General features: G+C 45.7%; 1 long non-coding RNA gene across 2 annotated transcripts; it reads right to left on the bottom strand.

The window, feature by feature from the left end:
• Positions 1–3,911: 3,911 nt before the first annotated feature.
• LOC308329576 lies at positions 3,912–4,709 on the bottom strand. 2 transcript variants are annotated; one of them, XR_013965411.1, is made up of 4 exons: positions 4,583–4,709; positions 4,403–4,463; positions 4,134–4,284; positions 3,912–3,946 (listed from the first exon to the last, which is right to left on the bottom strand). It is a non-coding gene; the product is annotated as an uncharacterized lncRNA (long non-coding RNA). The 2 variants fall into 2 exon arrangements; XR_013965412.1 differs by having other exon boundaries at positions 3,912–3,978; positions 4,159–4,284.
• Between the last annotated feature and the right edge of the window lie 8,277 nt (positions 4,710–12,986).

Below are 12,986 nucleotides of genomic sequence, written 5' to 3'. Positions count from 1 at the left end.
ACAGTCCGCCGCCAGACCTGCGGCACCACAGGACGTGGTAGCGCCAGAGACACGTCGCACAGTAGCGTCGTGCCGTCATCGCCAAAAGGTACGTCGGCCAACTCGAGGCCAGTGACTGCTGTCCTGTAAGCCTGAATGTCAGGCCTGGTCCACAGCCATCCGGGTATAATCGATCCCTAGATGCACAGCTCCAATGACTACACGAGAGAGGCAGTCAGCCACGGGATTGTCCTTGCCTGACACGTGTTGGACGTCCGTGGTGAATTCAGAGATGAACGCCAGGTGGCGCTGCTGCCTGGCCGACCATGGTTCCGACACCTTGGCCATGGCGAAAGTCAAAGGCTTGTGGTCAACAAAGGCAGTGAACGGACGAGCCTCCAGTAGGAAACGGAAGTGGCGAACCGCTAAATACAGGGCGAGGAGCTCACGGTCAAAAGTGCTATATTTCTGCTCGCTGGAACGAAGTTGGCGGCTGAAAAAAGCGAGCGGTTGCCAAATGCTCTTGACCAACTGCTGGAGAACAGCACCCACAGCATAATCCGACGCGTCCGTGGTGAGAGCAACAGGAGCCCCCGGCACTGGGTGAGCCAGCATGGTCGCCCCCGCGAGGGCATGTTTTGTCGCAGAGAAAGCCGCCAACATCTCTGCGGACCAAGAAATGGGGTGCTTAGGAGGGTTTTTCCCCTTGAGAGCGCTGTACAGGGGCCGCATCAGGTCGGCAGCACGAGGCACAAAACGGTGGTAAAAATTTACCATGCCACAGAACTCCTGTAGAGCCCTGACCGTGAGAGGCCGTGGGAGCTTCAGCACTGCCTCCACCTTCGAGGGCAGTGGAATCGCTCCGGCTGTAGTGATGTGGTGGCCCAGGAAATCCATAGCAGAAACTCCAAACTGGCACTTCGCCGGGTTGATGATCAAGCCGTGCTGCCTGAGACGACTGAAGAGAAGCCGTAGGTGCGACAGATGCTCCGCTTTCGACGAGCTGGCCAGACAAATGTCATCGAGGTAGACAAAAACGAATGACAAGTCGCGCAGAACCGTGTCCATCAAACGCTGAAAGGTTTGGGCAGCATTTTTTAGTCCGAACGGCATCCTGAGAAACTCAAAAAGCCCAAACGGGGTGATTACCGCTGTCTTTGGGATGTCCTGAGGATGCACAGGCACCTGGTGATAGCCTCGGACAAGGTCCACTTTTGAAAAAATAGTCGCACCCGCCAGATGGGCCGAAAAGTCATGGATGTGTGGAATAGGATAGCGGTCAGGCGTAGTGGCAGCATTAAGGCGCCGGTAGTCGCCACACGGGCGCCAACCACCATTGGACTTGGGCACCAGGTGAAGGGGGGAGGCCCAGGGACTGTTTGACCGACGCACGATTCCAAGGCGCTCCATTGCATCGAACTCCGTCCTAGCGATGGCGAGCTTGTGTGGGTCAAGACGACGGGCCTTGGCGTGCACAGGTGGGCCCTCGGTGGAGATGTAATGCAACACGCCATGTTTGGTGGAGGCGGACGAAAAAGTAGGCGTGGTTATGTCTGAGAACTCGTCGAGGAGGTGAGAAAAGTCATCAGCAGGTGAGAGGGCACTGGACAGCCTTGTCGGGGCAGTGCCACTGTGCTCACACGGAAATGAGCTGAACGTCTCGGCATGGACGAGGCGTCGGTTCCTCACGTCGACCAGAAGTTTATTGGCAAAAAAAAAATCAGCGCCCAAGAGGGGGGTGGAGACTTCCGCCGACACAAAATCCCATGTGAAACGCTGACCAGCAAAACACACCGTCACAGTGCGTGTGCCAAAGGTGTGGATTGTGCTGCCATTGGCTGCCACAAGGGGGGGGGGGGGGCGCGTGGCCCTGTGCGAATGTCTGTGGCTGAAGCTGGCAACGTACTCATGTGGGCGCCTGTATCACACAGAAAACGACGACCGGAGAGGGCGTCAGTGATAAACAACAAGCCGCTGGTATGGCCGTCACCCACGGCTGCTAATAGGTGGCGGCCGGTGCGTTTCCCGACGCACTGAATGTACAGGGAGGAAGGCATTTCTTGGCTTTATTGCCAAACTTGGCATGGTAGAAACATAATCCTCCTGACTGCTTTGCACGTCGGGGCATAGAGTTAGTGGCAGAGATGGAGTATGGCTGATATGCATTGTCATCACTGGAGGTAGTAGTGGGCGTGGCTGCAAAACATTTCTTGCCGGCTGAGAAAAATGTATCTGCCTCCCTGGCCAGCAGACGAAAATCAGTAACAGCAGAATTTGCGAGTGCCAAACGAACCTGGTCTGGAAGCTGTTGCAGGAAGAGTTCCTTGAAAAGAAAACAAGGCTGATGGTCTCCCAGCAGAGCCAGCATGTGATCCATCAGCTCCGACGGCTTACTGTCGCCGAGACCGGGAAGCGAGAGGAGTTGGCGCGCACGCTCGGATTCATTAAGTCCAAAAGTCTCCAGTAAATGCGCCTTCAAAGTGCCGTATTTATTCCTCGCCGGAGGACGTTCTAGTAGACTCACCACTCTCCCTGCAGTCGCGCTCGTAAGAGCCGCCACCACATGATAAAACTTTGTTTCATCAACTGTGATCTCTTTGATGGCGAATTGCGCCTCCGCCTGTGCGAACCAAGCGCTGGAATTCTGTTCCCAAAAGTCGGGCAATTTGAGCGAGGCTGACATGTTCAGTATATGATAAAACTCTGGAAACGTCCAAGAGTATCGGGGTCACCAATGTAGGAGTGCCGGTGTAGGCAGAGAGAAAAGAGAGATTTATTCTCGTATTGGAAAAGCCAACAATGGTGGCACTCCGTTTATTTTAACAGAAGAGAGAGACAACAACAAACTTGTCGCATAGAAAAAACGTCAACTTGTTACTACGTCAAAGCTCCTAAGGTAACACACTATGCCTTGCATTAAAGTGAGAGGAACAACCATATATAACATGGACAGGAACGCAGTGAATTATAAATGTCATTAATAACTGTTCAGTGTGTGTGTCTATCCACCACAATATATCTGCTCCCAAAACACACCTGTACAAGTAGTGGCTTGCCTCCTCTTTACAATATTTTCATTGTGCTCCATGATGGCTAGGTGAGCTCTCTCCTGCATCCCCATATAGGAGAAGTGTTGGCGCTTAGGCATGTACTTCAGAAGAGCACTGTGGAACACCTCCAGCTCACCTGTGTGTTGCAGCCAGAAAGCACATAAACATCTAGGGCTCCATCTTGCGCCACCCTTATCCCCAAACTAAACTAAACTTTTTACTATTTTAAAAAACATTTTAAAATAGTTCAACTAGCCATCTACATCGAAACATTGTGAGCTTGTATATCGGCTATTTGAACTATTTTAAAAGGTTTTTTTAAATTAGTTTAGAGATAAGGTGTTGTGCAAGCTATAGCGCCTACTGTAAAACAGTATGTATCATTTGAAAATTGGAACTTACCAGTATGCTTGAAGTGCCCCATTTGTCGAAGGTCCTTAAGCCTACCGTCCTGTACCAGTGAGGCCAGCGTCCTGAAGGATGCAGAGTCACTCTTGAGCCACTTTGTCATCCGCCGCTGCTCTGCACTGAGTGGAAGATGACAACACCGGTACGTGTTGCCGTCCTCTGTCCACGTGTGCTCATCACACACATGGTGCAGGACGGACAGCCAGCGCTGCTGCAGTAGCTACAGTAGTGTGAATATCAGTTACACTGCTTGGTAATGACTGGCACAATGGAAAGAAATTGCAACTGTCTGAGAACAATCCAGAATATTACAGATGCACAGATCACTCACCTCTGTGTCACCCTCACAGGTTCCACAGGAAAACCACATGTGGTTATAAATGGACCTTTGAAGAACATACATCAAGAAAAAGTGATTAGACATCACGAACAAATGACATGTTTGAAATGTGTCTACTTTGATGAAACACTCACATTGTCCAACCGCGCAATAGCTCCATGCATTTCTTCTGGCTTCTGGATTTCAACTTCTTCAGGAAACCTGAACACACACACACACACACACACACACACACACACACACACACACACAGTGCACTGTATTGCATCACAGTATATAAGCATAAGCATAATATATAAGCATAGTATATAAACAGCTTTGAACCCATTATTTTCTCACTGTTCTACAAGTACGACTACACCCGCCATAAATATAGCTAACCTTTAGCAGTATGCCATATATCAAACTCGTGTTTGATCTCAGGGTGCTCAATCCTCATCCTCTTCCTAATTGATGGAGAGCGGTCTGTGGTCATCACCTCCACATCTAGCCCCATACCAAGCAGTGCTGCAAGTATGGAAAATGTATTTATGAAGTGCCTTTCAAAACATAGTTACAAGGTGCTGTACAATTATCAAAATGAAACAAACAAGGCAACATAACAGCAATAAAGCATAATGAGGACCTGTCATTCCACGCTTGAAGCCCTCTGGTTCCATCATAACGGAGCTGGATGCTTCGGTGACCTGGAAGGAGGAGCAAGAAACAAAACGCAGCAGAACAGAAAGTTATTTCAATAACGGCATGCTACTACACATGCCGACGATCCTGCTGTGAACACAACATTTAAAAACCTCAAAATTACCTGTACTAGTTCAGTGTGAAGGATCTCCTTTGTGTCGTCCAACATGAAGGAGTAATGGCAGTATTTGGCACTGAACCCAGGTGTGTCACATCTGGCATCACCATTGAGTTGGGGCCGTTGTTGGGGCTCATCATCGTCTGGTACCTGCTTCAGGAAGACTCGTGCTAGGAGTTCATTCCGCTGTTCCTGATACAGTTCCTCAATGGCAGGGTGTAGATATGCCTTTTGGATGGCATGAAATGTTGTGGTACCAATCATATGCAACTTCATTGCCTTACACCAGTTTGAAAGCTCAGTGAAGGTGCCCCCCGTGAACAGAGCAGAGGCAGCAGCTTGCAGGTTGACCTCTGGCATTCCCCTGACATCCGGCGATGACCTCCATATGTCCTTGTGGCCACCATTGCACTGCCACTTGACATTCAGCTGTGCACCAGTATAAAACTTGTGCACATTTGTGTCAAGGAGTGCTTCTCCACAGAACTGGCAGAACCTGAAGGGGGACATTATTCTCTCCTCATCGACAAGGACCTTCCCAGTACATCTCACGCCCTCTTCCTCCTCCTCCTCCTCCTCCTCCTCCTCCCCAGATGAGGTATCGGGCTGGAAGCTGTCATCTCCTGGGTCATCAGCCTCCACACTGGTCTGAGAAGAACTCTCAAATTCACTCGAACGATATCCTGTGGTCTGCATGAAAAACAGAATTTGATAGCAATCTCTTTCATATGAAACTTTTAATTACATATGCAGCTAGAAATGGATGAGACAACCCGAGTATATATTCTCAAGTGAGTTTTCTTTTCACACAGCAAGGCTAACTTACAGATTGACTTGGCCCTGCCACTGCCACTGGAACGCTATACGACGGTTCCTCTGCCACTACCACTGGAAGTTCTGGACTCTCTGGAGCGCTGTGCACTGGTTCCTCTGGCACTGCCACTGCCACTGGAACGCTGTGCACTGGTTCCTCTGGCACTGCCACTGCCACTGGAACACTGTGCGACGGTTCCTCTGTCTGGGTGAGAGTAGAAACAGTTACTACAAAAAATTACTACATCTGGACAGCTGTATGAGGCCTGGTGAGGAATGGTTTAGTCTAGGGGTAGACAACCAAGGATGGTGATCACTGGCACACTGGCAAGTGTGAGAGACAGGCTTTTTGGTAAACTATAAAAAATAAAATAAAATAAATAAAGTCCCTCACATTTGTATGTAAACTATGAACTCCGACTGCATGGGGAGAGTCGAGTTATTGCTCTGAATCTAATGATCATTATAACTAACAATGTGAGACAACATTTTTAAAATGAAGGGAAAAGGTTATATTTGTGTACAATCAAAATATGTTCTATCATATTCTGTCATTAAAATTAACGTTGACATGGCACACTGCCTATTTAGAAAATACAAACATGGCACTTTCTAAAAGGTTGCAGACCCCTGGTTTAAAATAGTTTCTCAGACTTGTAGTTTCTGAGTTAGTTGTCCAAACAATTTACACATTTGTTTTATTTTGTATTTTATTAATTGGACTTGTTTCTTTTCCTGACTAACACTAATCATGTGAGATATTATAGAAGTGTAAGATCACAATAAATGGCATTACAGCAGTGCTGTGAAACATCTGGCCCAGTCTGTGACCAGTTTGGAGGGAGGGAGGCATTGTGAACTATATTTTCCAACGTTGAGAAGTGAATTTGAAAGGAACGGACATGTTCCTCCAAATGTTTACAGTTGGGGGTTTTGATAGCATGCGTTGAAAAAGACGTTTATTAAAACGCCAAACAAACAACAAAAAGATGGGCCACCATGGCATGGCAGCCAAATAGACCCATTTATGCTACCATATGTTATAGCCATGTTTTCTCAATGTACTCGGATGAAGTCATGTTTCATACTGTATACTAAATACTATCACGATTCGATCAAAACAGTACTATGACAATTACTGTAAATAACGTTATATGAATACCTCCGTTCGACTCCTTTTCGCTGGCGGAGGTTCAGCGGCCTCTGCTTGTTCCTCCAGGTTGATGGAAGGAACAGCGGTGGTCGACAGAACGGCTCCAGGCATTCTACCACCCATAAGACGGTACCTCGTCATGTCGCCCCGTTGAAACTCCTCCGGTTGGAAGTGCAGACTACACACACGCTCATTCTGTAGCTCCATGAGTGCCGTGTTCTCATTGTACTTCGGGTTCCTGATTGCTCTGACCCATTCCCTGCAACGCGCTGGGTCGTTGACTGGGAATTTGAAAGAGCTAAGTTCACCAGGATGATCCCTCCGCTTCCGAAATGTACACGGTGGTACCGCGCAACGCCAAACAACTGACATAATTTAACTTCCAAAAAGTCGCAAATACTCAAGAAACAAGTCTGATAAATCAAGACTGCTCTGAACTCCTACTCTACAAAGTGAATATGGCGCTCCTGAGAATTTATACCCAACACCTGGGCGCTAAGCATGCCCAGCTGTGTTGACACGTGATATGTGTATAGCCGGTGATGTTATTGTCTATTGGAACCAGTGTGGTTCACAGGGTGGATGTGTTTGGTAACCGCGCCCCCTCGGGGAGGTTGGCTGCGCAAAGCATTCTGGTAGTTGAAGTTATTAAGGAAGTGACAACATTGTCTCTGACGTGAGTTCCAATCGGAAAATCTAAAATATCTAAAACCAGAGATTACACAAAAAAATAACGCCAGGAAAGTGTAGTAAATCTTATAAAGGTCATTGATATATATTTTTTTGCTAAAAGGGTGAAGTGTCCCTTTAAGGTATATCTGTGACAGCAACTAACACTAGTCTTTGTCCTTTCTCTTCCATGCCTCGTTTTCTGCCATGCTGTCCATCCGCAATGTCATGAGCCCCTATTCATGATGGATTCCGGGAAGCCATGGCCGGTCCTGCAAAAGCTGCTTATTCTGTGTCAAGGCTGTGGGCTGCCTCCTAATCTCTACACGTCACTCTTTAGGATCGGCGCAGCTACCACAGCAGCACCAAAGTTCAAAATGCTACACTCTACAAGCTCTGGGCTGGTGGTCTTCTGCAGCTGATGAAAGCTATGCTCTGCTAAACGCAAATGCATTTTTCTGGCTCAGAACTAATGAGCTCTGAATCATGTTGGTTACGTTGCTGCTGCTGCATATATTCATTATTTTTGCTCCTTATGCTGCAGGATATTATTAATACTCTTAAAACTGTTTCTGCATGATCTTTCTGTTTCTTAGGCCAGTGGTCCTCTGCTGCTTACGAAAGCTATGTTAAACTAGTCTTGAAAGATATTTTGCAGGCTCAAATACTAACTAGTTGCGAATAGTGTGTTTGCTACTGATTTTCTTTGCTTACTGCAGAAGTGTATAATTAATTCTTAAAACTGTATTTTGTATATTACTGTGGCAGAACTCGCAGCAGCAGCGTTGCCGCATCATGATCATGCATGCGATCATGTTGCCAATTTGCAGCTCCAGGTGGTAGACTACTGGGTACTGATTTCAGACATTAATGATAATGATAGAATGTCCTTTTCGGTGATCCTGGTTGGGTTGGGTTCATGTTGGTTTGCTGCGCAGTGGCAACCAGGACACCGTTTAGGACCCCTGAATTTCAGGGATCAACAGGCGCTGTACTGTTGAACACATTGACCTAGTCATCACATAATGCTAGAACAGGCGCTGTACTGTTGAACACATATATAGCTTAGGGTTGGTGATGATCTGCTTTTTGGGGGATTCGGATGTTTTGCGCTGTTTGGGGGATTCGGAGTCCCTATGGTCGGGACTGATGCGCTTGACCTGTACCTAAAAAGCAGATCCAATACATCGCCAAACCATAATAAATATATTGCATTGATTATCTATATTCAATAAATATATATATTACATCCTCCTTGAGTTGTCTGACTGAAATGAGCATAGCGCCTGTCGTAGACATGCGCAGAGCAAGTTCAGTCAGGGAACCTCAGTCAGCGCGCCGGCCGTTAATTGGGCCACCACAGCATCATCCACATTCACTCAGCCAATCACAGCTCACCCCATCTCTCATACCGGCTACTTGAACCAGAGGTCTGCATTCCTCTGCCTTCTTGTTTGCCCACTGCTGCTGTATCAGCGTGCTGCTGTCATACACTTGCGCTCATTCTGCTTGCTTATTGCTAATGCTTTATTGTATACTGTGCGCTGCTGTATACAAGTGCGTGCTCACCCACCTCCACCCCAGCTACCACCTGTCGTTTTGGATCTACTGTTTTAGGTACGGGGGATTCGGAGTCCCTATGGTCGGGACTGATGCGCTTGACCCGTACCTAAAAAGCAGATCCAATACATCGCCAAACCATAATAAATATATTGCATTGATTATCTATATTCAATAAATATATATATTACATCCTCCTTGAGTTGTCTGACTGAAATTTTCCCCCTGAGGAAAAATGAGCAAGACCGCACTGAAATTATCCACATTTGATAAATTAATGCAGTTCAGTCTGTCAAATAATTTACCATCTTTTGACGGACTGATTGATCCATCAGTAACGATTCTGCCTCATTGAAGTCGTGTTCGGTGGCGATTGGCAGCTGGAAGGGGAGCATAAAATTTGTGGTGGCTGGTCCTCGGGTACCACCCGCTGTCACATTGCCCTCAGCCAACTCCTTCATGAACTGGACATCTCTGGACAGATCCTTTACCACCACAAGTACTTCAGCAAGCATTGAAGTCATCTTCTGGATGGCAAGATCTTCAGAAGAAAATTGAAAATCATGAATTGAAAATAACCTGCAAATGACACATTAGGAATTACATTATGTCCAATAGACTTGCCTTTCATAAGCTGCCCGTCACCGCCGGCCATCTGTGTGGTTCCATCTGTAAAACACAAACATTCATGCAACTTAAAAATCACTGCACACATTTGGAAAGGTTAGACGTTTGTGTGCGTGTGTGTATGTGTGACAGCAATTTATTTTTCTTTAGTAAACAGAAAAGGCATTTTCAGTATCCAATCAGGAGAGAGAACTCATACAGATGAATTGAATACACAGGACCACAATGGAAACAAGCTCTGAGGGCTTTTAAACATTGTATAACTGTACTCAATCAATCATAGAGGTGGACAAGAAGTGAACAATGACCATCATTCGAATAGAGATCCAACCTGTCACACATAGATTGGAAAATGTCTACAAATATGTTACATGACAGTCTTGTTCACTTACCATTGCAACCGTGATCAGCCACAGACATTGGATCATACTGGTGGTAGAAGTCTAGAGGGAAAAAATGCAATTTTTTTTTACATTTGTATAAATGGATCACGTTACATTTCAGTAGTAAATTGCAGGGTTCCTTAGTGAGGAATACAATGACATACCATTCTGTGCACGTCGTTGAAGACCAGGGGGTGTGTTGTACTCCCCTGAGCAGTATCCCGACATACCTGTAGAAACAAAATCAGTACGTTTCACTATAGCTTGACTGCATTGGATCAAACTGGTGGTAGTTTCCTCTAAAGAAGTCTAGAGGGGGAAACAAATGCTGTAACATTTACACAAAACATGACACTGACAGTGTGATTTAATTTGTATACCAATGGATCACGTTACATTTTAGTTATGGGTTCCTTAGTGAGGAATACAATGACATACCATTTTGTGTACGTCGTTGAAGACCAGGGGGTGTGTTGTACTCCCCTGAGGAGTATCCCGACATACCTGTAGAAACAATTAGTTGTATTTCACTATAGTTGGAGTAGAACCTCAACCTGATGTGACAGCATATTATGTCGTCAACTATAACCCCGGATGACTGACATGTTAGTATGAATTACAATTCAGATTTATGAATTACAATTCAGATTTATGAATTACAATTCAGATTTAGAGTATTCACTAAGGAGTTATGTGTCCCTGTCTCTCAAAACATTACCGTTACTGAAAGAGTACAGTATCATACCAGTACTTTGCCGCTGTGGCGCTTGGAGCGGTGGTGTATGCAGCTGCTGGACATGCAGCGGTGGTGTATGCAGCTGCTGGACATGCAGCGGTGGGGTATGCAGCTGTGGGGTATGCAGCTGTGGCGCTTGGAGCTGTGGGGTATGCAGCTGCGGGGCCTGGAGCTGGTGGTATTGGGCATTAGGCATCCCATCTGAAACCATAGGAAATTCACAAAGCAGTGAAGTTGTTAGCATATCCTATATGTGAGAAAATGTTTGAATTCCTTTCAGCTGAATTCTCTAGATTGAATGCATTGCTCTGACCCAGGGATACAATATAGGGAAAGTGAAAGCAAATGTCAAAGTAATGCAAGGTAATACAGATATTATGTTAATGTGACCGCTTGCTGGTAGTTGCCAGTAGCCATTGCCAGTTGCATGCATGAGGCCAGCTAGCTCCTCACAAGATTCACTTACTGTTATTTGGATCAGAAGACAGCAACTCTTCTAAGTAGCCGTAATCATCCAATGAATCTAAAAAAGGCAAACAAGGGTGAGAATTGAAGATGCTACAAATTGTGTTTAAGAGTTATCCAGTTGACGTTGTAACATTCATATCAACATACCATTCATTGCAGGCTCTATTGCTAGGGACCGCACAACTGAAGACTTGCCGGATTTTGGCATCTCAGACTGGCTCGATTTTGGAGTCTGTCCTACAACATAGTTTAGTTGGCATGTTATTCACAATGTATTTATTTTGGGCTATATAAAATGCAAGAAATGCACAAGTTCAATGTTGTAATCAAAATTAAAATGCTCAGTTTTAGTTGGTACAGTGTCAGACAAGGATAATTTATTTTTAGCTGTGTAGCAGTGAGTACATAAAATAAACTCATTGCATCAATACCTGGGAAACCCACATCAGGTGGTTTGGCAAAACGTTTTCTTTTAACATCGCCACTCGAGTGGTCATCAGAGTCGGAGTGCACATACTGTTGCTTTGGCCTAAAAGAAATGCAACAAACAGATGTAGAATCATACTACGCTTATTAGTCATGTTTTAAGTCTGAATACATAGGACCATAATGGAAATAAGCTGTGCTGTGTGGTTGGCTGAATGCATGTTGTAGCATAAGCCGAGCTGTGATTGCGTGGTGATGGAAATAAGGACTCTGAGGGGGCCAGCTATCTAGTGTTAGTACCTCTGACTACTAACCCTAGACAGCTGGCCCCTGCTGGGGGGGGGGGGGGGGGGGCATCACTTTGCCAAAGTGAACACTGTACCTGGATCTTCTTTTCTGGCGGAGATCTCCTTCGTCCGCAGATTCAATTTCAGAGGTTGGACACATAGTTGAGTTGTACTTGGCCTCTCGTTTTTTGGCTTCATCAAGGGTCTCTGGAAAGAGCAGAGGGAAAATGCCAATGAACATATATCTGCAGTCCAGTGTTGAAGCAAAAAAAAGAAAAAAGTCACCAATTACTCACCACACGTAGTAAGGACACGTACATCCTTATAGGGGATCCATTTATCATCTGGTTGCATTCCATCTCGAAGGGCTTTTGTGAGCTTTATGTGTTTAGGGGGCCATAACAGAGTCTGTTCTTTAGCTTTAAACCAGCTCTCTAGAACTACTGCTGTCCCACCATTTGGGAACTGTACAACTGACCACACCACCTCACCATTCATCTTCAAAGGGCTAGGGATGAAATGAGAATTACTCAATGATCTCTCCTTACAAGCCATTGACCATACCGTCCTACAAAGCCAAAGTGCAGTAACTACACACACACACACACACACACACACACACACACATTACAGATTGTATTTAATTGGCCAGGCAAACATGTTATATGTGCACATGTGATATTGCACGAATTGTGTATTCATTCATGAGGTAATGTATGCCCCCGGAAACTGACCTTTGAGTCAGTGTGTTAATATAGTTAGTTACTGCACTTGGCTTGGCTTTGTAGGGCAGTATGGTTATACTGCTAAATGAAGTAGCGGTATTGCAATGGCACCATCTCTGTCTGGAGAGAGAAAACATTTGCGCTTGATATAGCGAAGTTTACCTATCCCTATATCTTCTTGCAAGCCACTAACCTTGTATGTACCAATGTATGACATGTATCACAGGGATACATGTAGTATGGCTGTTTGTGTCTGTACTTTCTGTAAATTATATATACATCTTCCTCTGATTTAAGAATATTCTCTACTAATGCAAATCCATCTCCAACCTCAATACAATTGTCTCCTTTCTTTGTGGACAGAGTAAAGCGATGAGTGGAGACCTTCCTGTACTGTTGTGAATCAGTAAACTGGGGGGGGGGACAGGCCCATCAGTGTGAATGTTACTCAAAATTGGATCATCAGTGGGACATGGGGACCAAACATGTGGAATTTCAGACAACCTTTTCACTACCTGTTGTAGAGGCTGATGTGGCTTGCGTAGAAGATGCTTAATTTGTCC

This window comes from Protomyctophum bolini (genome assembly GCF_963924005.1).
Source record: "Protomyctophum bolini genome assembly, chromosome: 15".
NCBI lineage: Eukaryota > Metazoa > Chordata > Actinopteri > Myctophiformes > Myctophidae > Protomyctophum > Protomyctophum bolini.
Note: the sequence above shows the minus strand (reverse complement) of the source record. Positions and strands in the feature narration are given on the sequence as shown.